The sequence below is a fragment of the Equus przewalskii genome, chromosome 4 (assembly GCF_037783145.1).
Source record: "Equus przewalskii isolate Varuska chromosome 4, EquPr2, whole genome shotgun sequence".
Classification (NCBI taxonomy): Eukaryota; Metazoa; Chordata; class Mammalia; order Perissodactyla; family Equidae; genus Equus; species Equus przewalskii.
In genome coordinates this window covers 47,658,921-47,685,817 of record NC_091834.1, presented here as the reverse complement: position 1 = coordinate 47,685,817, position 26,897 = coordinate 47,658,921, and the positions used below count along the sequence as shown (strand labels likewise).

The 26,897-nt window shown below is 37.1% G+C and overlaps 1 protein-coding gene across 8 annotated transcripts in view; it reads left to right on the top strand.

Moving 5' to 3' along the window:
• Positions 1 to 4,267: 4,267 nt before the first annotated feature.
• DGKB (diacylglycerol kinase beta) overlaps positions 4,268 to 26,897 on the top strand; it is a 675,150-nt gene continuing 652,520 nt past the window's right edge. The window contains exon 1 of one of the 8 annotated variants that reach the window (XM_070615806.1): positions 4,268 to 4,618. The gene's annotated coding sequence lies outside the window, so the exon portion shown is untranslated. Of the gene's footprint in view, positions 4,619 to 4,640; positions 5,147 to 26,897 lie in introns of those variants that run through there. The other 7 variants (XM_070615803.1, XM_070615805.1, XM_070615810.1 and 4 more) reach the window with 7 other exon arrangements.

The window sequence follows — 26,897 nt, the reverse complement described above, 5'->3', positions numbered from 1 at the left end:
AAAAAAAATCCTCATTTTATAGATGAGGAAACTGATGCGTGGAAAAATAATTTTCCCAAGGTCATACAGCTAATCATTGACATACCTGGAAATTATGCCTTTTTTGTGCCAAAGCTTGTATGCCTAACACTGTACTATTTCTAGCCAGATAGTCCCATAGAAGGACTGGTAAATGACCGTCTAGCAATAAATCATGGTGACCTACCGTGTTATTTTCTATCCTATAAAATGTGAGAATTGGACTAGATAATGTCTAACAGCTTATCTAAATTTATAATTATTTTATAACTATTATTCTTTTTAAAGGTAGGGTCTTTTCTAGATCTCTGCTAACCTCTTAGCCTATATCTACTGATTCATGGATCAAAAACCAGTGAAAAAGTTCCCATGGACCATCTGCTCAGTTTAGGAAGTAGCTTAAGTCAACGCTGGTGATGATTTTAATCATGTCTGATATAAATTTGAGCTATTTGATTTTTCTGAAACAAAACAAACTTAAATGACAACATTTTAGATTATAAAGTAAGAAGACATTTATTTATGGAAGCATATGCCCTTAAAAGCAGATGCTATGGCTGATTGGACTATGTTTCTCTTCCTAATGCTTTGCACGTAATAGGTGCTCAATAAATGTTTGTTGAATAAAATCGACATAAGGTGTTTTTAAGCACTGGTTTATATAAAAAGCTGTTATTAAATATGAACTTATATTTACTTTAAAATAACCTATGATATGTCACTATTTAAGCTCTGTTTCTCATAATTTTTTTTCTGTTTAAGAATTACCTTACTGGCCAGCCTAGTTGCACGGTGGTTAGGTTCACACGTTCCACTTCAGCAGCCCGGAGTTCACTGGTTCAGATCCCGGGTGGGGACATGGCACTGCTTGGCAAGCCATGCTGTGGTAGGCGTCCCACGTATAAAGTAGAGGAAGATGGGCCTGGATGTTAGCTCAGGGCCAGTCTTTCTCAGCAAACAGAGGAGGATTTGCAGCAGTTAGCTCAGGGCTAATCTCCCTAAAAAAATAATAATAATAACAATAAAAGAATTACCTTACTTTGATTCATAAAAGGTCAACGAAGTTTACCCTGCTTGTAACCCTGCATACGGGGCTAACATTTTAGGAATACACATACAGGTAAATGTGTAAGCACCTGCTTTCTTTAAGTAACTAGTCTACCACCCACTCTATGTGGTACAGATTTGGAGGTCAAAAGTGGGGGAAACTGTATGTTTCTTAGAGATTAATAGGTCCTGATGTTACTGGTTTGCAAAATGCTGAGGAAATGTGATTCTTGGTAATTATATTGATTGAATTTGTATAATAGAAAACTGTTTTGGAGGGGTATTGGGGTCAGACATTTATTACACAGCTTTGTGGAGTCTGTGAGTGATAGACATGAAAGGATACTTCGAGACCAGACCACCAGAAGTAAGTAATTTCTCTAAAGTGCCCCAGTTATTTAGCAGCAGAGTAAGGACTTCAAGAATTTAAACATCCTTATTCCAAGTTCACTTATCTTCCCATTGCCCTGTATTCAGAGATTAATTTATTTACTTGTTTGCTTATTTATTAAAAAACTACTTACTGTGCACATACCACATTCTAAGTACTTTTACGGTTGCTAGAGACACATGAGTGAACTAAACAAACATGGCTTCTGCCATTACAGAGCTTATAATCTTTTGACTTTTCTCTGATGAATGAGTATCAATTACATTACAGAATTTAGTTGGGAATACAGTCATGCATTGCTTAATGATGGAGATACTTTCTGAGAAATGTGCTGTTAGACTATTTTGTCGTTGTGCGCACATCATAGAAGGTACTTACGCAAACCTAAGTGCTATAGCCTCCTACACACTTAGGTTATACGGTACTAATCTTATGGGACCATTGTCTGTCTGTCATTGACCGAAATGTCATTCAGCGGTGCATGACTGTACATGTTTGATGATAAAAGAGATTTAGTTGGAAATTAAGATATTATTTCTTTCTATATTCCCATAAATTGTTGATTTTGTTGATTAATGGGAATTTATAGAACAAATATCTTTTTCTACCACTATTTTTCTTTTTTGAGATTGATTAATTACACAAAGATCCTCATGAAGTTTCTAAAATCCAGTGAGGAGGGCAGAGAGGACATCTTAGCGAAATGAGCACAGAGTTATAAAGCAGTGATTTGTAAGTTTTCCCACAAAATGGAAAATCTTGAGTTAAAAGAGTCAGGGAGTAAAGGTCAGCCATCAATCTCCAACTGAAGATCTTCTTCCTCCATTACCACACTTTGGGGATTGTGTGGTATTTTTTTTAAGAAAGCTGTCTCTTCTTTAAATCCCAGTAATGCAATACGCAATTTTTGAAAAAGCCAAAGAAATTAGCATTAAATACTCATTACAATTATTTCATTACTTCCTGGTTGTTCCATCTCTACCCAGATTGGCTGTGTAGGCTCCTGCTTATCTCTAATAAAGATAACTAATAAATTATCTCTCTCAAGAATGTTTAAATCGTAAATGTTCTTCCTAAATATATTTGAATTTCAAAATAAGAGTAAAGGTGAAATAATAACAAAAAAATCCAACGTGAAACTATGGAATTCCAGAATCTGGTAGTTTTAGTAAAGAATGAGATTGAGAGGCAGGATAAGCTTCAAATCATGTGACCGATGGGTAAAATTTTCCTTCTGTATCAAATGTATTTCTAATGGGTGTAAACTACTGTTGCCTGCTTCCTTACACTGCATTGTAGATACGTATGAAATATGAAGTTACTCTTCAGAGTTTTAATTAATAATATGTATATTATTAATAAAAATAAATTTATTTTTAATATTTATTTTTAAAATTAATTTTAATTTTAAATTAATATTTATTAATTAAAATAATTAATAATTAATAGTATGTTGTATAATAGTGATTTAATAGACTAAAAATGAAGAGGCAAAAATAGGTGGCTGTTTGGTATCACGTTTTATCAGGATTTTGAAATTTAAAAAATTCTGGATACTCTTTGAATTTAGTACATTGTATGATTTTTAAAATAAAATATTAACCTGTGTATTTTCTGTTATGATTATAGTTAAGTTGATTTTGGTAAATTGGTATTTATTAGATAATTTGTAAATACTTTCAACATTAGCTGGCCTTTTTTAGCTAAAAGCAGTGTTTTTCTAATATAAACAGATCAGGAGAAGATGTATTATTTAATCCTTTTGGGTTCCTTTCCTCCTTCTGGATCCTCTGTTATATTTCCAGGGGCTTTCCTCTTTCTGCATTAACATCTGTCCAATTTAACCCTGATTACACTAGCGCTAACAACTGGGAAAATATATGGCAAACCTGCAAATTGCTCAGAGCAGGGCAGAAATAATTAAAGGTGTGCATTACAAATAAAATCAAGAGGAATTAAGTTTATTTTTAGCTCAGACAACTGAAGGCTGAAAGTGGATTAGTAGAACTATTCAATTAAGTGGTATCTGCGTGTATATTTAGAAGAGGTTGTTCCGGATTACCCAATCTATTACAGAACAAGAATATGAAGACAAACTATTGCTAGAGAAATAAAATTTAGTTATTAAGAAGTAATCTAGTGTTTGGGGGGTTTGAGAACTTCTTTAACTTCTAAATTTCGCTGAATATCACCTTATGTGAGAATATACTGGAGATAATTCAGGGCGGGGAATGAGCGACCAATAAGGACAGAAAGGGGGTCCGTAAGCAGCAGTAACCAGTAGGTTTCACCAGAATTTGTAGCTTACAGAGATATTAATGCATTGAAATCACAGTGGATATTATGCAGGGAAGCTGAGAGCCACCAAGGGGCATGTAAATCAAGATACCCTTCATTTAAGCTGGTAAGCACACTCCTTAATAACTATTTGGTTTTGCATACATTCTATGAAATAGACATGATTATTTACTGGCTTACATTTTTATTACCCCAATGCATTATTTTATACACATGGCTCAAAATTATCATTTTAATCTGTGCCCTGATTGATTACACATATATACACTTTTCCTTTTAATATTCACCTGCTTTTTCCCTTCCTTTCTACTTTATCCTCGTCCATCCTCCAGTCACCTGCTCCCAGGTCACCAAGTTAGAATGTAGAAATAAAGTGCGCAGCTGTTACAACTGCTGGAAGTGGGTTAGGCAGGTGTTGACGAACAATGACCCATCAAGGACTAGAGTTAGTGAAAGGGAGGAGGGTGACAGGTATCAGGTTTCCTGTTGAAGGGGAAATGCATCTTGAACAGTAGTAAATGCAGTGAAGCAAGCTTAATGTCTCAACCCCAGCAACTCATACCTGCACGGTCTCCTCCCTTGTCTTATAACTGGTCCAGCAGTTAGATAGCTGTAAAGCACTGTCTCCCTGTCTCATTTTTCTGAGCTCCAACGGCAATAGTAGCAACAGCAGCTGTAGAAGCGGCAGCCAGAGATAGGCAGGGCTGTTGCTTGCAGCCGCGCAGATTGCCTCCTCCTCAACACACACACACACACACACACACACACACACACGCACAGAGCACAGATTTCCAATATCAACGCGTCTTGATATAAATCAAGGACTCAAAGAGATGAGAGAAGAGCATTAGTCATGGACAACAGGTATTTCATCTCTGACAAATTCAGTTTCCTTCTGATGCTTATTGGTATGGATAATAAAATAATCATTTGTGATACCTAGCTTGAGTGGGAGACTGGAGGTGGCCGCGGTAGAGGAGGGGGAAGTGGGAGGAGTGAGAGGTGGGGTAGAGGGATGCCAAAGATGACTTTCAGGCTCCGGAAACCTACATCTTTCAGCCTCCGTGGTTTTTGAGTTGCAAATTGTCAGGGACTGTTGGACTGCAGGCAGCCTGTGTTGTTGACTGGAAGTCGATTTCCATCTTTCAGACACTAGTTAGAATGGGCTGTTTTTTCTGGAAGGGGGTGGAAGTAGAGAGGAGGAAATGCTGAGAGCAGAGTTCTTGAAGCTCCACTCCTCTGGGGACGCCGAGCTGTGAGGGAACCTTTTTACTGAGCGGAGAGCCCGTGAATTGAAAGGATCGTGATAGCTGGCTAGTCCCAGTTCCTCTTCGGAAAAGCAGTTGCTCTCGCTTCAGAGATGCGCCCAGGCTTCGCCTGCATCACACTGCAGTAAGTTAAACTCGACACGGCTGGCAATTTGAGTGGCTTCTGGGTATGTGGTGCGGGGGAAGGGGAGCTGAGAAGAAATGGCGAGGAAAGTTAGAAAAGCATAGCTTTGAATTCCCCGTGAGATGTTAAATCGGTTGTCTCCCTGACTCCCGTCCTAGTTATCGTGTAGTCGCGTTACGCTCAGTTATTTGCAGACGCATACCGCGCGTTGGTTAGGTATGCAAAAAGCGCCCTGTCCATTGTGATTTCAGGCAACAAAACTGGCAAACGCGTTTTGATTTAATTACAAGAGTGGTCTCCTGAAAGTTGCTAATGGTGACAGCTTGCCTTTTCGAAAGAAAATTTGGAAAGAGGCTGGTTTAGACTTTCCAATGACCAGTTAATTGTTACAAGTTTCATTCTAGACTTCATCTGTAAAATAAAGAAGCAAGTAAACAAACAAAACGAAACAAAAGTCTTTGAGGTACTTTATTAAATTAAAATAAAACATGAAATAGGTCTCCAGAGAACTGCTAGGCAACAGCCTGGGGAACACTGATGATAGGATAAACGTTAAAATACTCTTTAGTGGGTGCACGGGGCAGGATTCCCCCAGCTTCTTACTACTACAATAATCTCCTCCACTTGCTAAACCATTCCTTCCTCGTGATTTCAGTGGGGTGGTTTTTACATAGATGGCTTTATGCTCAGAACCAAGCAGCACTGTGTTCACTGGCAAAAAAATGAAGGCTTAAAAAACTTTTAAAAAACGACTTTTCAACTGGTTGCTCAAATTGCTGTTAACCAACTCTTTTTAAAGGAGGTAAAAACAGGTCAGCAAGGGCCAGCCCATTGTAAAGCAAAGGGCTGAGTGAATGTGAGTGCAAGGACAATACTAAAGGTCTTTTTAAGGAAGGAAATCAGAAATAATTAGTCTAAAAATGTTGGGGTATTTCTAACCAGGTCTTCTTTTACACGGATCAGATTTTTTTTAATGAAGAAAAAAGAGAAATCTCTCAAGCAAAAAAGGATATGTTACACAAAAATATTGGACTTAGTTGGAGAAATGACTGTATTAGTATAGTTTTCTGCAAGAAAGATTAATGAAGAAACAGAGTTTACCTAAAACAGAATCCAGGATTTTAAGGGGGACCCTTCCATAGGCTGCCATAAATTCTATGGGATAAAGGGATATCAAAACTATGAAATGACTATTGTGAAATGCAAAGTAATTCTGAAATTCTCCGTCCTTAGAAAAGAGGAAACTAAGGATCATTCTTATCCAATTGTTCCAGGTTTAAATTGTTTTACTCTTTCTCTAATCCATCTAATCTTCATTATTTTATTAAAAAGAAAACATCCTGAATGTAATTTGAATTGCTTTGCCTACTCATCTCAGGGATCTCCAGATAGAATATTTTTGTCATTATTGATATACCAGATTTGTTAGAGGTAACCCATTCCACACACACATAATTTCTCAGTACAAAAACTCTGTGTATGACTTCGTAAATCACTGAGTAAAATATAATCCAGGGTATATATTTGTTATGATAGTGCATGTATGAGAGTGGCTAAACATTTTAGACAGCAATAAAAAAGAAACAGAAACATCTATACAAAAACTAAAAGAACATGGTTGGAGCGAGTTTTCAAGCAGTCCCCTGATACTCTAGAATAGATCATACTTGAACCTCAAGTATTTAGCTAAAGAGAAGAAAAATCAGGCTGAGAGCCTGATTGGAATTGATAGGAGTTTGGACTGAATGGAAATTTGTCAGAATTTCTTTAAAGGTAGGAACGTAAGTAGAGGAAGCTGAGTTTTGGGAATGCCTTTACTTCATACTTTGGTTGTCCTACTGGTAAATGAACCTTGTGTTATGTCTGAGAAGATTTTCAAACGAGTTTTGAAATAAAACCTCATTTTAAGGTTTAAACTATTGGTAAGGTTTACTGGGACGGTGTCTGAACTAGACAAGCATCCTATGACTCATGCTTTTCCTTGCACACTGTTGAAAGAAGGAAGAGTTGTAGCCAGATAAGGATAGCTGCTGGTCCCTCAATCTAATTCTGCTTACTAATAATGGCTACCATGTTGGTACATAGGCTTGAAATGACATTTAAAGAAGATCCTTTCCTGGATGCTTCTCCTCCTGGCTAGCCTCAGGAACAGAACTGTACTTATATATGCAAGATAGTGTTGCAAAATTCTCTTAAGACGAATGCCTATAGCCTAGGAGCACTTGTGTGGAGGAAGCTTCAGGTAAAATTTTTCCTATTAGCTCTCTCCCATTTTTGGCATTTTCTCCATCTTGTAAAACACCAACACAAAATCTGACCTCATGTAAGAATCCCAGGTACTTATTCACCCTTAGGTATTGACTATGAAGTAGGTTCAACTCCTTGATAGCTCCTTGGATTATTTGCGTGTATGATTTACTTACTGCACAATGCATGAGTCGGTCTCAGTTATTGGGAGTACACTAATGGCAGGTACTAGGTGAAGCACTTTGTCTTCTTGCTTATGGGATAACAGCTACAGGAGGGAGATGGCATTCTCTCCCATTTAGAAGAAACTCAGTCCTAGAGGTAATAAGCAAATTGCCTAAAGCAATATATTTAGTAAATGATGGGCTAGACTTAGCCCCCAGGTGTGACTGGCTCTAACTCTTAATCACTTTGCCAGGTAGTTTTATTAAAATGGTACTCTACCATGGAGCAAGTGGAGTGAGCTTATAGTTTTACGGTAGAGTCCATTGAGAGTGCTTGAGAAATTATATCAGTCAGGAGAGAACTCTCTGCTCTACTAATACCCGAGATTGGATCTACGTAAATTGGAACCTAAATTGACCCCAAATCCAAACTTGACATATGCACCTATTCCAATTTCAGTATTCTGTTCTGGCTTCATGAACCATGGAAATGAAGCTGGGGACATCTTTTCCAGGAAGAAAGATGATGAAGTTAATATGAGAGGAGAGAAGTTAGAAGATCCCAAAACCAAGAGAGATGGAAGAAAAATAAGGGATCACATGGTGGGAGGCTGGTATGAGAATTTGTTCAGATTCTATGCCCTGAGGGACTATCAAAAACAAACTCTTTAGACTGTGTGTGGGGTGGAGATCTTTAAGGTTACAGATAAAGCACAGACTCAGTCATCTCTTTAAATAGATGTAAGGTCTGATTATAAAAATTAAATTAGGCCTGTCTTCAGATAATCTCCTTTACATGGTTTTTTTTTTTTTAAGAGTAAAAATATGATGATTCAAAGGAAAGTAGGAGTGAAAGGCCAGATGATGACTGAAGAGGTAAAACAGGGCATGGGAATGTCACTGGTTCTTGCGTAATAATTTTCTGAAAATTTGCCAGAAAATGAAGGGCCATCTTTAACTGCTAAAGATAAAAACAAAATGGGTCATTTAGGTAAAATCTAATGTGTTAAGGAGAACAACATGATTACTGTCACTTGTCTTACGACAGAAGACAAACACTAACAAGGAATAAAATGAAAATGCGGGCGTAAAGCCAAACAATATTTTAAGATTGGTCTTTTCTCAGCATGCTAAATTTAAACAGCTGAAATTCTTTTTTTAAGTATTATCTGAGTCAACAATTTGAAATGAAGGATTTGCCTTTTAACAGGAAACCTGTATTTTATTGTAAGTTTGAAACACAGTGTCCTTGACTCAGTTATTTTTTATTGGCAATATGCCAAGTACTACAGCTCAAGGAGCACAAAAGCTGTTACGTTCAAAATCAGATTATAGATGTGTATGCTCTATAAGGAAAGTTGATGCTACTGAGCTGTTGTCAGATATATATGTATATATATGGTGATGGAGCTTTGCAAAGACGTTCACATTGGCAGGCCTGATTCTTTCTCTTGTCTCTCGTCATTTGTGACACTACAGGTCAAGGCTGGGAACAGAGTTAGTTTTAAGCGCTGATTTTTGAATGTAGTGCTTTGGCTGTCTTCCCCTTGTAGTTTAAAAATAACGACAAGAACTTTTATTGAGTGCTTACTACATTCCAGTTGCTTGTATAAGCATCTTGCACATTTAATCTTGACAATACCCTTATGGGACAATTCTATTATCATCCTCATTCTCATTTGATAAAAGAGCAAACTGAGGCACAGAGGATTAAATGTCTCACCCATCGTTAGAAATTAATAGGAACAAAACTGGAGTATGAACTTGACAGTCTGGCTCTAGAGGCCATACTTTTAACCAAAAGGCTCCAAGTCCGCTATTAACTATCACTGGCTTATTATAACCCTCTATACTTCATGCTATTTTTTCACCTTCTTTATCTCTGCCTGTAATTTCTTTCTTGACACCCAGATTCCTCTGCCCTCACTCCATTAGTGTTTCACCTGATGATGATCTTTATCCCTTAAGCTTCTATCCAGCATCACGAGCTTCGGGCATTCTATTTGGGTTTTACCACTGGCTCCACTGTTCTTCTCTATGGTTCCGCTGAAACCTGTGCTTGCCTTTATTATCTAATATACCACAGAGGGTTGAAATAATATTTTTTCAAGAAAGGAATCCAAGCCTTATTTATCTTTGGACTTTTAGTGCTGAGCATAGTGTATGATACAATATTGGCGCTCAAGAAACACTTCTTTTATAAACTGACTTCAAAGCTCTAAGTCAGTTCCCTGAAGAGATACACAGTTCACTTCCACAGCCTTCACCCCCGAAAGACTAGAGAATGGTCTTTCAAATGCAAGTTACAGGGTCTGAGGCAGATAGTATATTTCAAGAAGTAGAACTCATAATTATTACAAAATTACTCAAAAGCCATTTACCAACTCCTGTGGTATTACATACTTATAATATAGGAGACAGTATTTTGGAATATGACAGATAGCATATTTATTTCCAGGTCATAACATTGAAAGTTTTAGTGATACCTGATTTCTGATATTAATATATCTTTAGAGGGGAAAAAATAGATATTAGAATAAATGGTTCATCAAAGATATTTTGCTCTTGTGGGACAATAGAGTGTAGTTGTGAAGTGGTGCTTCTTAGAATTGTTTCTTCAACTCTTATTTCCTTTGAGAAAAAATCCTGAGAAGATTCTGGTTCAGTCATAGCTGACAAATATCGAGTCATGTCTGCAAGCAGACATTGGAAGCTTGACTACCACTGGAGAAAGTTGAAGAAATGGATAATGGTGGGAAAATGAGCCTGCCCTCCTCCCCCAAGGAAGCATTTTTAGTTTATGGGATAATTTGGATTTTACTTATTAATGATTTTATACATTTCGTTAAGTATTTAAATATTATAATAATGTGAACTGGATGAACATGATATGTGAGAATACAAATATTTCCTTCCAAATACAACATTTTTATTAAAAGTATCATCTTGAGTTAAATAATTTGATTTAATTCCTTCTTTTTTTTTAAAGATTGGCACCTGAGCTAACAACTGTTGCCAATCTTCTTTCTTCTTCTTCTTCTTCTTTCTTCTTCTCCCCAAAGCCCCCCAGTACATAGTTGTATACTCTAGCTGCGAGTGCCCCTGGTTGTGCTATGTGGGGCGGCGCCTCAGTGTGGCCTGATGAGCAGTGCCATGTCCCCACCCAGGATACAAACTGGCGAAACCCTGGGCCTCGGAAGCAGAGCCTATAAACTTAACCCCTCGGCCACTGGGCTGGCCCTGATTCTGTTTCTAATCCATATGAATTGGTTTAGATGAGAATGGATGGATGAGAAGAGTGATAGCTCTCTAAAATCTTTTTGGAGTTCCATCAACAGAGTAATCTCAGAGAGGCTACCCCAGTGAGGTAGCTGGGCCTTTCTTTATAATTTTTTTTCCTGTAAACAATCTCAGCTTATATCATGTTTTAATTATTCATGATGATGGAATTGTGGATGAAGCTGTGGAGAAATGGACTCCATGTATAATTTCTCAATATGCAAAGATACTCATCTGAATTTCCTCATTCCTTTCTTAAGCAGTGTGATATAGAGGTTAAAACTTAACCTTTACATTCAAATTGCTCAGCCTCACATCTCTACTACTTGGTTGACCTCGAGCAAGTAACTTAAATTCTATGCTTTATATTTCTTTTTGTAAAACAGGGATAATGAAAATGATATCCACTTCATAGAATTACGTGATTTAATCATGTATGTAAGGGACTTAGAACAGAAGGCACATCATAAAGGCTCAAAAATATTAGCTGTTTATTATTTCCTACTTACTTGGGATATTGTTTTGGGTAAAGAGTAAAGTATCAATAGCAATGAAAATGTTCTAAATAAAATCTACATCTGAAAACAGTTTTTGTTTTAGTTTTATATTAGTAGAAATATCTATAAGACTCTTAACATCTATTAAATGTTATTGTAAACACCTTCTTACAGGGTCCTCTTTGTTTATTATTTTTCCCCAAAAGTTTTTATTGAATTACAAAAGAACAAAGGTAATTGCTAACAAAGATGAATTAGGTAACACATGTAAACACCCTCAGGAGAGTGGCTGTCACACCATCAACCCTCAGACATTTTAATTCCCTTCCCCTTGAGGTCTTTCATTTTTCCTTCTCTGGCATCCTTAAAACGTAGTCAGAGCTATCATCCATTTAATATACAAAATGATATCCTGTTTTCATCTTTCTCGACTATTCTGCTATTTATACCTAAGCAGACTGGGGAAATGTGACCTCTTATATGAGGAAATCTCTTACTAGCTACATGGACTCCTTTTGAGTTACATGAACTGGAAAGGAGGAAGAAAGAGAGGTGCTGTAGAACAGCCGTACAGGATCCTTGACCTGAAAACAGAAAGCACAAAAGATGAGTCTGTAGTTTATTCTGCAACTTGTTTTGCTGAGGCAGAGAATGTAAGGAAATGTTTTTTCCTGGGCTTTTGACCAAGGAATCCCTTCATTGGTTCCTTAATGAAAAGAAATAAGGGCGGGGGAATTCTCGCTTGCCTGCCTTTCCTAGCATGTATTTTACAGATTATAAGTAACACTTGGCTACTTCTGGGAAATTTAGGGTTCACATAAATAGACATAGTTATTAAAACTATCACCTTAAGAAATGGAAGTACTAACACCATGGTCCTGTATTCTATTTCACCTTTCAGTCATTGATGGGTTATTCTGTGTCAGGCACTGTGCCAGGCTCAGGGGAGGAAGAGTAAAAGAATGGGCAAGTTCCTACAGTACTAAAGATACTTCAGTGAAAGAGAAAGACAGAAACAAACACACCTAAATGAGGAGGGAAGTACGTGACTTATGCTTGTTGTTGTAATCAGTGCTATGAAAGAGACAAAGAGCTGAAATAGAGAGAACTGAGGTTCTATTTACTAGGGAATAAATTGGTTTCAAGACTCATAAGGACCTCTTCCCTCTACTACCCCCCTCCGCCATGCTTTTCTTCATGATAGAACAGGTTTCCTGTGTTGACAGTGAGGAGAAGAGGATTATACACCTGAAGTAATCCTTAAAACCAAGACAAACGAACTCACGGTGAATCAGAATTTTGGAATTATTGAGCAAAACATTTTCATTTAGTTAGAAACATGACTCCCACATTACTTTTCCCTTTTCCTTTATATTATGGGATTATTTAGCTTGTGGCAGCTTTTAAAGATTAGAAAAATGCAAGGACTTAATGTTGCTTAGTAACTTCTCTTGACTGTCATTTGGGGCTGTGCATAAACAACTTGTAACTTCCCCACACTTGTCCCAAATTACTAGAATCGAGAAAAAGCACACAAGCTGATGAGTCACTTCGCTATCCTATTGTTCATAATAAGTGTCCTGATTACCAGGATGGGTGCTTTATTGTTACGTAATGTTATTTGCCACACCGTATGTCAGAACTTCCTATTTGGCAAATAGAGTTACCTTCCCTGTCACACATTGAAGAAAGCGTGGCATAAAAGCCTTTCAGGGGAGGACTATTGTTTTGTTTCGGGTCCCTGGTATTTTTGTTTTTGTTGTTTTCTGAGGAAGATTGACCCTGAGCTAACATCTGTTGCCAATCTTCCTCTGGTTTATGTGGGATGTTGCCACAGTGTGGCTTGACGAGTGGTGCTAGGTCCATGTCCAGGATACCAAACTGTGAACCCCGGGCCACCAAAGTGGAGCACAAGAACTTAACCACTCCACCACTGGGCTGGCCTCAGGTCCCTGGTTTTAAATGTACGTCATCCAAACTCTACTAGACAATGCACTGTGAAAGTGAAGTGGTAAGGTTTTTGGGCTTCCAGTGGAAATTTTTTTGGGAGCTGTTAATGCTTCTATCATTCAAGTTACCTGTGTAACTGCTTGGTGGTACATTTGGTGTTTAGACAACTATATTATGTTTATAGGAGCACTCTCAGAAAAACAAAGCAAAGCGTTAGTTTCAATGTGGCTTTAACAATATTGCTCTTTTTTTGGTTAGGAAATGTTCTTTAATTCTTGAAATTAATAATTTATACAAAAAAGAAAACAATAAGAATTTGCTCAATTTGATGTGTATATCAATAGTATGGCAGTACTGTATTGATCAAAATTTCTTCTCCTCTAAGAAATTTCAAAGTTATATTGAAGGAATTAGCACCCGTATCTTAACATTGGAGAACATCCAGGATGAAGAGTAGGTGCAGACCCTCTGTTTCTTTAATATATGTTTTGTGATCCTAATAAGTAAAAATCCAAACTGTGTTAAGATATAAGGAAAAACTTGTTTGAGGAATTCTAATATGTGTGTTAAAGGAAGAAAAGGGGTGGGCCAGCCCCGTGGCCAAGTGGTTAAGTTCGCTCACTCCGCTTCTGTGGCCCAGGGTTTCACAGGTTCGGATCCTGGGCTCCGACATGTCACCACTTATCAAGCCATGCTGAGGTGGTGTCCCACATGCCACAACTAGAAGGACCTACAACTAGAATATACAATTATGAACTGGAGAGCTTTGGGGAGAAGAAGATAAAAAGAAAAAAAGATTGGCAGCAACAGATGTTAGCTCAGGGCCAATCTTAAAAAAATAAAAAAAAGAAGAAAAAGTGATGGATGGTGTGGTAGTGATCACTTTGTAGTGAATACAGATGTCAAATTATAATGCTATATACCTGAAAGTTACATTAAAAAAAGAGAGAAAAAAAGAAGAAAAGGGAAAGAAAGTTTTCCTTATCTAAACATTAAACCAAGTTAAATAGTTTTCTATTTTAAGGACTTCTTATAGTTCTTCAGATGCAAGAGTGTGTTGGAATCTCTGAGCAGGATTTAGTCCAAACTTCCCTGACCTTATTAAATCACAGAATCCCTCCTTCTGGGAGCGTCTATTTATATCTCTTTGAAAAGCCCAGAGCACAATTTACTGGTCTATTGGCATTCGATTAAAACTTTTTGAGTATCTACTATACACCAGAGTAGTAAGTTAGTTCTGGGAAGAACATTATGCCTAGAACCTGGCCCTGACTAAACTAGGGATTGGGGGATGACACATAGATGTAGAAACTCTAACACCGTGGGCTCTGTGCAGTGATAGAAGTAGTACGTGGGTAGTATCTAGGTCGTTCCAGGGGATGAGGAGAGTAGGAGACTAAGAAATTAATCACAGATAATTTAGAATTTGAGTTGAGTCTTGAGAGAAAGTAGGAATTTACCAAAAAAGGACAATAAAAGCACTTACTAAGATATAGCTAGAGATCATTATTCTTTTACTCTCATGTGAAAACCAGTACTCTTTTCATTCATCCGAGTGTAACTCTTAAGTGAATAGTTGGCTACATGAATAAAGAGATGAGAGCAGCAAGCTGGGAAAGAGATATATAACTTTGGTGGTACAGATAGTAATTGATTCCTTTAGAGTAGATAAGAATCCCTGGGAAAAGAATGTAGAGGGAGAAAGAAGATTTTAGGCATTTTAGGAAGAAACACTGATTAATTCTCATAGTTTTAGAGTAAATTGGAGTAGATGGGATTGTAAAGAATGAAAATTACTTGTCTCAGAGAAGGAAAACAATAACAGACTTCTGTGGTATTCCAAAGACCAGGGAAAAACATCCTATAAGAAAGACAAAGTAATTATCACTGCTCAATGTTGCTAAGAGGTTAACTGAGATGAGGGATGAAAAATAGTCGCTGGATTTGAACACAAGGAGATCATTGGTGATCTTAGCTAACGATGCATTGCTTAAGTGATTGGGGTGAAACCCAGGTAAAAATGTTTTGAGGAGTGGGTGGGAGTTCAGGAAATGGAGACAGAATGACTATTCAAAAAGTTTGTCTATGAATGTTTGAAAAAAGAGCTGTTTCTGCAGAATAATAAAAGTTTGAAGGAGCTTTTACTTTTCTAAGATGGGAGATTTTTGAGCATATTTAAATATCTATGAGATGTTGAAGTGGTTAAAAATATAGAAGAGAGGGGCAGGCCCATGGCCTAGTGGTTAAGTTCTGCATGCTCCACTTTGGCGACCTGAGTGTGGACCTACACCACTTGTTGGTGGCCATGCTGTGGCAGTGACCCACATAGAAAATAGAGAAAAATTGGCACAGATGTTAGCTCAGGGTGAATCTTCCTCAAGCAAACAGAGAAGGATTGGCAATGGATGTTAGCTCAGGGCAAATCATCCACAGCAAAAAAAAAACAACAACAAAAAAACATATATATATATGCTTGATGGATACTTCAGAATGTGGAATTGAATAGATTCAAAGACATATGGAGTATGAGTTGACCTTGACCAGGGGTAACCTCCTCTATAAAGCAGAGGGGAAGAAGGAAAGAAAGGAGAATTTGGAATAAGTGTGTAGGTTTTGTAGTGCTAAGTGGAGAATATTTCTGGAATTTAGATTTTCTTAGTAGAATTTGAGTGAAGCAGAGAAAGTTTGAAGTTTTGGGACATGGTTGGAGAAGTTATTGACCAGAGTTATCTACCAGGATCTGGGCAATACTGGGGGCACAATTTGAGTAGATGGTCATGAATTTATGATAACAATTTTCCTCAATGTGTGACTGCCTTCATCTGCTTGGGATGTGGCATAGAAAACATAGAGGTCATCCAAGATGTACTATTTTATTTTGCTTTGCCTTTTATACTGTTATCACCTACCCCCTCAGTATCATCTATCATCATCTTTATTACTCCTTCAGATTTATAAATTTGGATGACAATTTTCCTTTATCTATATCTCCTGTCATCATTATGATTAATTAAAATATATAGGTTGACAATCAGTTAATACACTACAGAAATTCCTTAACCACCTTACCTTCATTGACATTCCACTCCATTCCATGATAACTAGTGGCCAATGACTCTGTTCTGGATCTTGATAGTACCTGGAACTTCTCCTCTCTGAAGTTATGAATTACGAAACACTAATCACCTTGCTCTCTCTACATCCCACCAGTCTCCAACACCTTGACACACCTTGTTTAATTCCAGTGACTTTTTTCTCATTCACTTTCTCCTTACCTAGTATGTAACTTTACTCTTTTACCCCAATCCTCATTTCTTTGTACCCATTTCCTTCCGTTTTACACCTGGCAAGATCCTTACCCTTTCTCAATGGAGCAATCTGGCTTTGCTTTTTCTCTTGCAGTATTGTATGCTATTGAAAATCACAAAACCATGAAAACTGGTGTCATAATAAATTTGTGATCTCCCATCTCAGTCTGACCCTGGTAATTCTTCTAAGTGCCCATGTTTTATTTTCCCTTCCATTGTCTACAGCAGCCTCTTATAAAGCCCTGCCACACATGTACTTCATATTTCCTTAAGAAAGAAAAGACTTGAGTATCTTTAACCTCTTCCTCTTTGTGTCATTTATTTTTATTTTGTGTATTGGCATTTAAATGTTTTAATTAAATTTGGATTTTAATTGAAAAATTATTAATATCCACAATTATTTTAACCCTTCTCCCCACTGCCCCCACATTGGCTGTACCCTTGCTTTTTGACAAAGCATCATGACACGTTCCCTCTTTATCTCTTCCAGAATGTCTATTGCCACTCTATTCTCTTCCAATCTAGTGTTTCTGTGACATTAAGCTGCTTAAAATACCTTTTCTGTCAGCGCTCCTTTCTCACCTTACTTGCACTCCCATCGTGTCTCCAGTTCTTTATTTTCTCAGTGCTTAGAACAGTACCTAGTATGAAACAGGTAGCTAACAAAATGCTGAATAAATAAGTGAACATTGAAAATGCCTCTTTCTTGATTGGGGGTAATAAACCGTCTCATAAAGCACCCCTGGGCCAACAATGATTTTATCCTTCAGTCTCCTCTGTTAGAGAGGTAAGTGACCATCTTCTTCCTTCTCTGAAATCCACTGTTTTCTTACCTCTTCTCTGTCCATTTTTCAGCATGGTTTGTGCTGATTCTTAACAAGCGCCTGTCCTTTAGCATGTGTTTTCTCTTTGGTACATAACGGTAATAAATATATTTCTTCATTCTGGAGATAATATTCAATTACTCTGTTTTGAGAGAATGAGATTATTCCTAATTTGACCAAGTGTAATGATTAGAGCTTTATTTCTCCAGTATTAGCAGTTTAAGTTAGATTTAGGCCTTTGTTTCATTTGTGACACATTCTTTGAATTGATTATTGGCATGCAATTGTGAACCTGGATATAAAGAAGTGGAAGGATCAGGGTTATTTTCAGTATTTGACAAGAACAAGCATAAAGACTTTGAGGAAGTAAACAGAAGGCTAAGAGGTCACACATGTGAAGAGCATAGACAATGACCCAATCTGTTTCCCCCAGTGCTGTGACACTTTCCCAGAGTCTCATTTAAATGATGATGTGCCAATGACAACAGAAAGAAAATATTTTTCTCAGCCACATCAAATACTTGTTATAAGAAGTGTAAAAAAATGCTTATAAAAGGTTTTTATCATGATTTCCAGGTGTAATTCATGAGCGTGGTTATTTGTTCAGACTCTTGCTTTCCTGTATTCCTATCCTCCCCCCATTCTCTCCATAGAAGCAGATATCAATTAATGAGATAAATGAAGGCATTTTTAGGGGGGAAACGTGATTTATATCAAACCTTATTTTGTTTATGCGGATTTATCCATAGCAGTACACTAGTCTACTTTGCAAGTGTGCATTTTTCACTTACGTGTAGTTCAGAAATCACAGAATGAGGTTGTCCTGGCAATAGCTTTTGAATTTTTAATGTTTCTTTTCTATGTAATTTTACCTAAGGAATATAAATAAGGTTAGCTGTGACCTAAAAAAAAGTATACTCAGTCATTTTGTTCAGAACATGATATAATATGTGCCCTCATTAATTGTTATTCATGGGATTTTAAAAAGTATAACATCACAAGGAAATCTGTGTGAAAAGAGAAGACTTTCAGACTGGGAAACTGTTAGATTTTATGATTAGGTAAATTCCAATAAGCTGATATATTTTTAATACATTTATGTTTGATTTTTTCCCTTTTTTAAATTGGTTTTTGACATCACTAAAAGAGGTGAATGTATTTCTGTATGATATTTATTCCAGGCCAAACAGGAAAAAAAAATGAAAATTTTCAGTTTTGAGAAATGACTTTCTCGATAGGGCCGAGATGAAGATAATGGAGGGCAAGTCTGCGTCTGTCGTATGTCGTCCAGATTCCACTCAATCCAGTTTTTGTTTTTGTAGGTTGGGGGTGGGATTTTATGTTCTTATTTTAGAACTCCTTTCCTTTCACTTTCTACTTTAGATTGCCAAGAGATGAAGTTTAAACTATTAATTGGTTCCTACGAAGGCTTATTCTTTCTTATATCATGAGCAAAATATTGGTGGCCTGTTACTACCCAAGGAACGTTCATTCTCTGTTAGCTGACATGCAATTCTTAAACTGAGAAAATTAAAAGTTTCTTAAACTGAGTACTGATTTTGAGATGAGCTTCCTCTCCTGTCTACTTCGGGGCTGGAGGCGATTTTCCATGTAGGGTTTGTGGTGAGCCGTAATCAAGCCTGCTGCCCTGAAACTCTGATTGGCCTGATGAAGCATAAGAAAGAGAATGCAGAAGTATACATCTGTGGTGCAGCAAGGATGCCACTAAAATGAAGAGGGCTGGCCTTTTAGTGCTGACATGGCCCCCCACCCAGATGGTTATAAAAGACCAAAATCCCCCCACGCCCTGCACTGTGCTGACTGGGAGGACTCCTCCCTCTGCCTGGGATTCTGGTAGTAGTGAAATTTGGCTATGCCCTTGTGTGAAATAAAACAAAGCCTCAGGGGGCATCTATTCACTTGCTTTCTTAATCCTATGTTTATTCTTTGCAAGGATTATTTGCTAGTATAATTGTAAGTCAAAGTGAAAGCCAAGTGTAGCTGAGTCATGGTCCTAATTCTTGCCAGTTCTAGAACCTGAACCAGCTTTTTTGTTCTGACCAGCTTAGAGTCAATGATGGTAAAAAAGATTTTTGCTGGAGTGGGTGACAGATTCATTGCCACTTCTTGCATAACATCAACACTTCCTGGCTCCCGCAATTGCATGGTGTTCATCCTCCATATCATACCCACCAGGGTGCAAGCTGTATAGTTTTGTTAAATGTTTTAAAAATCATTTTTAGAAAAATTTGGAGAGACCAGTAAACATTACAGTTATCAGCCGTTATTTACTTATACTTCCCAATTTCAATATTTAAATAAGAGGGCTCAAACATTATCTACATATAGCCAAGTTTGAAACGTCTTCAGCCTCTTTTCAACATTTTCCATTTTCGATAGTTTCACTCATCGTTGCTACTCTGTCCACCTTTGTCATTGGTAAGACTGTGCTACTCTAATATTATTTCTATTTATTCAAGCAGTCAAAAGCATTTAATGACTACCATTTGCCAAACACTTAGAAAACAATGCTACTCAAACACATAAATAGTCCCTGTCCTCAGTGACTTTACAGTTTAGTGAGGGTGATTGGTGTTAATGATCTATTATTCAACTTAACAAAAATATTTTGAGCATCTACTTGGTGCCAGGTTCTGTTCTAGGCATTGGAAATGCAGTGTAAAAATAGTACAAAAACTTACATTTTCTTGGAGAAGATAAAAAGTGACAATTAATATGTAGTATAATTTTACATGTAAGTGCCATGAAGAAAAATAAGTTGGGCAAGAGGAAAGAAAGTGATGGAGAATGGGTGCTATTTTAAACAGTGTACTATATTAGATTTATTTTTTAAATATTTCTCATTATTCTGTGATGACATCTTACATTTGAAATGGCTTTAACATATCCAAGAGGTGATGTTAAGTAGGCAGTTCACTACGAGGCTAAAATTAAGGGAATTTGTTGGAGTCAAAAATGAGAGATTTTGTATATAGACCTGAATACATGCCTAGAGAGATCACCTAGGTATTGGGTGTAGACAGAGAAGAAGTTCCAGTGGTGAGCTGTGGGGTAAACCAACATTTTGTGGGGGTAGAGACGAGGTGGAGGAATCTGCAAAGATGAGGGAGAAGGAGCAGCAGGAAAAAGCCGGAAGAATGTGCTTACTTCCCTGGATGCCAAATAACAAAGTGTTTCAATAAGGAAGGGCTGTTGAAATGTGTCAGTTGTTACTAGAGGACAAGCAAGATGACTGCAGATGCACTACAGGATTGGGAAAGATAGGTCTTTGTTGACTTTGAAAAGGGCAGTTTCAGTGGAGCTAGGGGGCAAAAATCTGACTGAAGCCCATTAAAGTGTGACTTGTTGGTGTTGAAGTGGAGAGAAAAATAAATCAAATAACAATACAAACAAATTGGAAATCGTGCCTGAAATGAATGGTCCAAATGTTACACTATTATTTGACCTAGTCAGGAGGGTTTGAAAGGCTTTATGAAGAAGTGCTTATAAACTAAGGTCTGAAGGATAAGTTGGTATTAACTAGGTAACAAAGTGAAAGTAGAAAAGCTTGTAAAAAGATGTTATTGCAAGGAAAACTTGGAGGCAGAAAGAAGTCGGTACAGATTGGAGTGGGTATGTATGAGTTTAAAGAGGAGTTGTGACGCAAAGCTGTTGTATCTTTAACCTTAGAGCACTGAACTCAATTGATGATTTAAGGGAGGTGGGGATATGTAGATAACATTATCTATGTTTTGTTGAAGTTTTTTTTCTGTTTTAATATTTATTTATTTAATTTAGGTCATACTGGTTTATAACATTGTGTAATTTTCGGTGTACATATTATATATCAGTTTCCGTATAGACTGTATCATGCTCATCACCAATAGTCTACTGTTTGTCGGTCACCATATATATGTGCCCCTTTACTCCTTTCGCCCATCCCCCTAACCACTTCCCTTCTGGTAACCACTAATCTGTTCTCTTTACCCATGTATTTGTCATCTTCCACATATGGGAGAAATAATACGGTATCTGTCTTTCTCTGTCTGGCTTATTCGCTTAACATAATACCCTTGAGGTCCATCTATGTTGTTGCAAATGGGATGATTTTGTCTTTTTTATGGCTGAGTAGTATTCTATTGTGCCATTGTGTATATATATGTACATCTATCTATCTATCTATCTATCTATCTATCTATCTATGTAAAATATCTTCTTTAAACATTCAACAGTTGATGGGCACTTGGGTTTCTTCCACATCTTAGCTATTGTGAATAGTGCTGCAATGAATATAGGCATGCATAGATGGCTTTGCATTGTTTATTTCATGTTCTTTGGATAAATATCCACTAGTGGGATAGTTGAATTGTATGGTATTCATATTTTTAACTTTTTGAGAAATCTCCATACTATTTTACATAGTGGCTGCATCAGTTTGCATTCCTACCAGCAGTGCATGAGGGCTCCCTTTTCTCTGCATCCTCTGCAACACTTATTATTTCTCATCCTGTTAATTATAGCCATTCAGATAGATGTCAAATGATATTTCGTTGTAGTTTTGATTTGCATTCCCCTAATAATTAATGACATTGAACATCTTTTCATGTGCCTGTTGACCATCTGTATGTCTTGTTTGGAAAAATGTCTGTCGATATCATCTGCCCATTTTTTTTTTTTGTGAGGACGTTTGAGCCTGAGCTAACATCTGTTGCCAATCTTCCTCTTTTTGCTTGAGGAATATTGTTGCTGAGCTAACATCTGCTCCAGTCTTCCTCTATTTTATGTGGGATGTCACCACAGCATGGATCATTGAGTGGTGCTAGGTCTGTGCTGAGGATCAGAACCTGTGAACCCTGGGCCACCAAAGCAGAGTGTGCCAACTTCATCATCACGCCACTGGGCTGGCCCCTCCTCAGCCCTATTTTATGGGGAAGATTAGCCCTGAGGTAACATTCACTGCCAATCCTCCACTTTTTGCTAAGCAAGAGTGGCCTTGAGGTAACATCTGTGCCCATCTTCCTCTATTTTATGTATGGGATGCCTGCAACTGCATGACTTGATAAGCGTTGCATAAGTCTGCGCCCAGGATATGAACTGGCGAACCCCGGGCGGAGCACATGTGAACTTAACTGCTACACCACCAAGCCAGCCCAACTCTGCCCATTTTTTGATCTGGCTCTTTGTCTTTTTGTTATTGAGTTGTGTGAGTTCTTTATATATTTTGGAAAATAACCCCCTATATTAGGTAGATTATTTGCAATTATTTTCTGCCAGTTGGTGGGTCATCTTTTTGTTTTGTTCATGGTTTTCTTTGCCTTGCAGAAGCTTTTTAGTCTGATGTACTCCCATTTGTTTATTTTTTCTTTTGTTCCCCTTGCCTGAGTAGACACAGTGTTTGAAAAGATGATGCTAGGACTGATGTCAAAGAGTGTACGGCCTATATTTTCTGCTGGAAGTTTTATGGTTTCAGGTCTTACATTCAAGTTTTTAATCCATTTTGAGTTTATTTTTGTGTATGGTGTAAGATAATGGTCTACTTTCATTCTTTTGCACGTAGCTGTCCAGTTTTCCAAATACCATCTATTGAAGAGAGTTTCCTGTCTCCACTGCATGTTTTTGTAGCTCCTTTGTTGAAGATTAGCTGTGCATAGATGTGTGGTTTTATTTCTGGGCTTTCGATTCTCTTCCATTGATCTGTGTGTCAGTCATTGTGCCAGTATCATGCTGCTTTGATTATGATAGCTTTGTAGTATATTTTGAAGACAGAGATTGTGATGCCTCCAGCTTTATTCTTTTATCTCAGTATTGCTTTGGCTGTTCTATGTCTTTTGTTGTTCTGTATACATTTTAGGATTCTTTGTTCTATTTCCGTGAAGAGTGTCATTGGGATTGCATTGAATCTGTAGATTGCTTTAGCTAATATGGGCATTTTAACTATGTTTATTCTTCCAACCCATAAGCATGGAATATCTTTCCATTTCTTTGTCTTCTTCAATTTCTTTCAATAACATCTTGTAGTTTTCAGTGTATGTATCATTCACCTCCTTGGCTAAATTTATTTCTAGATATTTTATTATTTTTGTTGAGATTGTATTCTTGTCTTCTCTTTCTGCTAGTTCATTGTTAGTATATAGAAATGCAACTATTTTTGTAAGTTGATTTTGTACCCTGAGACTTTGATTTAGTTGTTGATTATTTCTAATAGCTTTCTGGTGGCTTCCTTAGGGTTTCTATGTATAGAATCAAGTCATTTGCAAAGAGTGAGAGTTTTACTTCTTCTTTTCCAGTTTGGATCCCTTTTATTTCTTTTTCTTGCCTAATTGCTCTGGCCAAAACCTCCAGTACTATGTTGAACAAGAGAGCCAAGAATGGGCACTCTTATCTTGTTCCTGTTTTCAGAGGGATAGCTTTCAGTTTTTCACCATTAAGTATGATGTTAGCTATGGGTTTGTCATATATGGCCTTTATTATGTTGAGGTACTTTTCTTATCCACCCATTTTATTGGGAGTTTTTAGCATAAATGGATGTTGGATCTTGTCAAATGCTTTCTCTGCATCTAATGTGAATTCTATTCTTCATTTTGTTAAGGTAGTGTACCACAATTGATAGATTTGTGGATGTTGAACCATCTATTTGTCCCTGTAATAAATCCCACTTGATCAAGATGTATGATCCTTTTAATGTATTCCTGAATTTGGTTTGCCAACATTTTGTTGAGGACTTTTGCATCTATGTTCATCAGCAGTATTAATCTTTGGTAATTTTCCTTCTCTGTGTTGTTCCTGTCTCGTTTTCGTATCAGAGTAATGTTGGCCTCATAGAATGAGTTAGGAAGCATTCTGTCTTCTTCAATTTTGGGGGAATAGTTTGAGAAGGATAAGTATTAAATCTTCTTTGAATGTATGGTAGAATTCTCCAGTGAAGCCATCTGGTCCTGGACTTTTGTTTGTTAGGAGGTTTTTGATTACCGTTTCAATCTCTTTACTTGTGATTCATGTATTCAGATTCTCTATTTCATGTTGTTTCAGTCTTGGGAGGTTGTAGGAGTCTAAGAATTTATGCATTTCTTCTAGGTTGTCCAATTTATTGGCATATAGTTTTTCATGGTATTCTCATAATCCTTCATATTTCTGTAGTTTCTGTTGTAATTTCTTCTCTTTTATTTTTAATTTTAGTTATTTGAGCCTTCTGGGTTTTTTTGTGAGTCTGACTAAGGGTGTGTCAATTTTGTTTATCTTCTCAAAGAAACAGCTCTTCACTTCATTGATCCTTTCTGTTGCTTTTTTAGTCTCTATTTCATTTATTTCTGCTCTAATTTTTATTATTTCCCTTGTTCTGCTGACTTTGGGCTTTGTCTCTTCTTCTTTTTCTAGTTCTGTTAGGTGTAGTTTAAGATTACTTATTTGAGATTTTTCTTGACTGTTCAGGCAGGTCTGTATTGCTATAAATTTCCCTCTTAGCACTGCTTTTCTTGTGTCCCATAAGGGTTAGTATTTTGTGTTTTCATTTTCGTTTGTCTTCAGGTATATTTTGATTTCTCCTTTTATTTCTTCATTGATCCAACTGTTGTAAAGTAGCATGTTGTTTAGTCTCCACATAAGTGTGACTTTCCCAGCTTTTTCCTTGTAGTTGATTTCTAGTTTCATGGCATTGTGGTTGGAAAAGAGGCTTACTACAACATCAATCTTCTTAAGTTTATTGAGGCTTGCCTTGTTTCCCAACATATAGTCTATCTTTGAGAATGTTCCATATGCACTTGAGAAAAATATGTATTCTGCTGTTTTTAGATGGAATGCTCTGTATGTATCTATTAAGTCCATCTGGTATAGTGTTTCATTTAAGTCCACTGTTTCCTTGTTGACTTTCCGTCTGGTTGATCTATCCATTGATGTAAGTGGGGTGTTAAGGGCCCCTACTATTATTGTGTTGCTGTCAGTTTCTTCCTTTAGGTCTGTTAATAATTGCTTTATATACTTTGGAGTTTATGTATTAGGTGCATATATATTCATAAGCATTATGTCCTCTCGGTGGACTGTCCTTTTTATCATTATACACTGCACCTCTTTGTCTCTCATTGACTTTTTTATCTTGAATTCTGCTTTGTCTGATATAAGTATGACAACACCACTTTCTTTTGCCTGCCATTTGCTTAGAGTATTATCTTCCATCTCTTCACTCTGAGCTTATGTCTGTCTTTAGAACTGAGATCTGTTTTTAGGAGGCAGCATATTCTGGGGTCTTTTTTTAAATCCATCCCAACACTCTGTGTCTTTTGATTGGAGAATTCAATTCATTTACATTTAGAGTGATTTTTTTTTTTTTTTGAGGAAGACTGGCCCAGAGCTAACATCTGTGCCCATCTTCCTCTACTTTATATGTGGAATGGCTGCCACATCATGACTTGACAGGTGGTGCATAGGTCTGCACCTAGGATCAGAACTGGTGAACCCCAAGCCACCGAAGTGGAATGTGTGAACTTAACCTCTCTGCCACTGGGCCAGCCCCTAGAATGACTATTGATATATGAGGGCATAATCTTGCCATTTTGCCTCTTGTTTTCCAGTTGTTCTATATTTACATTGTTTCTTTTCCCTTGTCTTTCTGACTGCCATTTCAGTTTGGTGGTTTTCTGTGATGGTTTTCTCAGTTTTCTCTTTATTTTTGGTTTGTGGCTTTGCTCTGACTTTTGCTTAGTGGTTACCACTTAGAGGTTTATATAAAAATCTTATAGAAGAATAGTCCATTTTCTGATAGTCTCTTATTTCCATTAGCCTAAGCAGGTTCCATCCTTTTCCTCTTCCCCTTCTAAATTATTGTTGTCACAACTTGTTCTTTTCTGTATTATGAGTTTGTAACTAAATTGAAGTATTTATAGTTATTTTTGTTGCTTTCTTTCCCTTTGTCTTTTATGTTATAATTGTTTACTAACCTATTCTGATACAGAGCTGCAACTTTCTGATTCCATTGTCTATTTGTCCCCTTGCTCTAGGTTTTTTAACCTTTTGTTTCTTAGTTTGAGATGTGAGGTCTGCTTTCAATGATTCTTGTCAGGCAGGCCTAGTGGCGATGAACTCCCTCAGCTTTTGTTTATCTGGGAAAGCTTTTATTTCTCCATCATTTCTGAAGGTTAGTTTCACTGGATAGAGTATTCTTGGCTGAAAGTTTTTGTATTTCATTGTTTTGAATATATCATTATCTTCTCTCCTAGCCAGTACAGTTTCTGCTCAGAAATCCACTGAAAACCTTATAGAAATTCCTTTGTAGGTTATTTTCTTCTACCTTGCTGCCCTTAATATGCTTTTTTATCATTGACTTTTGCCAGATTTAATATTATATGCCTTGGTGAAGGTCTTTTTGCATTGATGTAATTATGAGTTCTATTGGTTTCATGTATTTGTGAGTCCAGTTCCTTCTCCAGGTTTGGGAAGTTGTCAGCTGTTATTTCTTTGAACGAGCTCTCTGCTTCTTTCTTCCTTTCTTC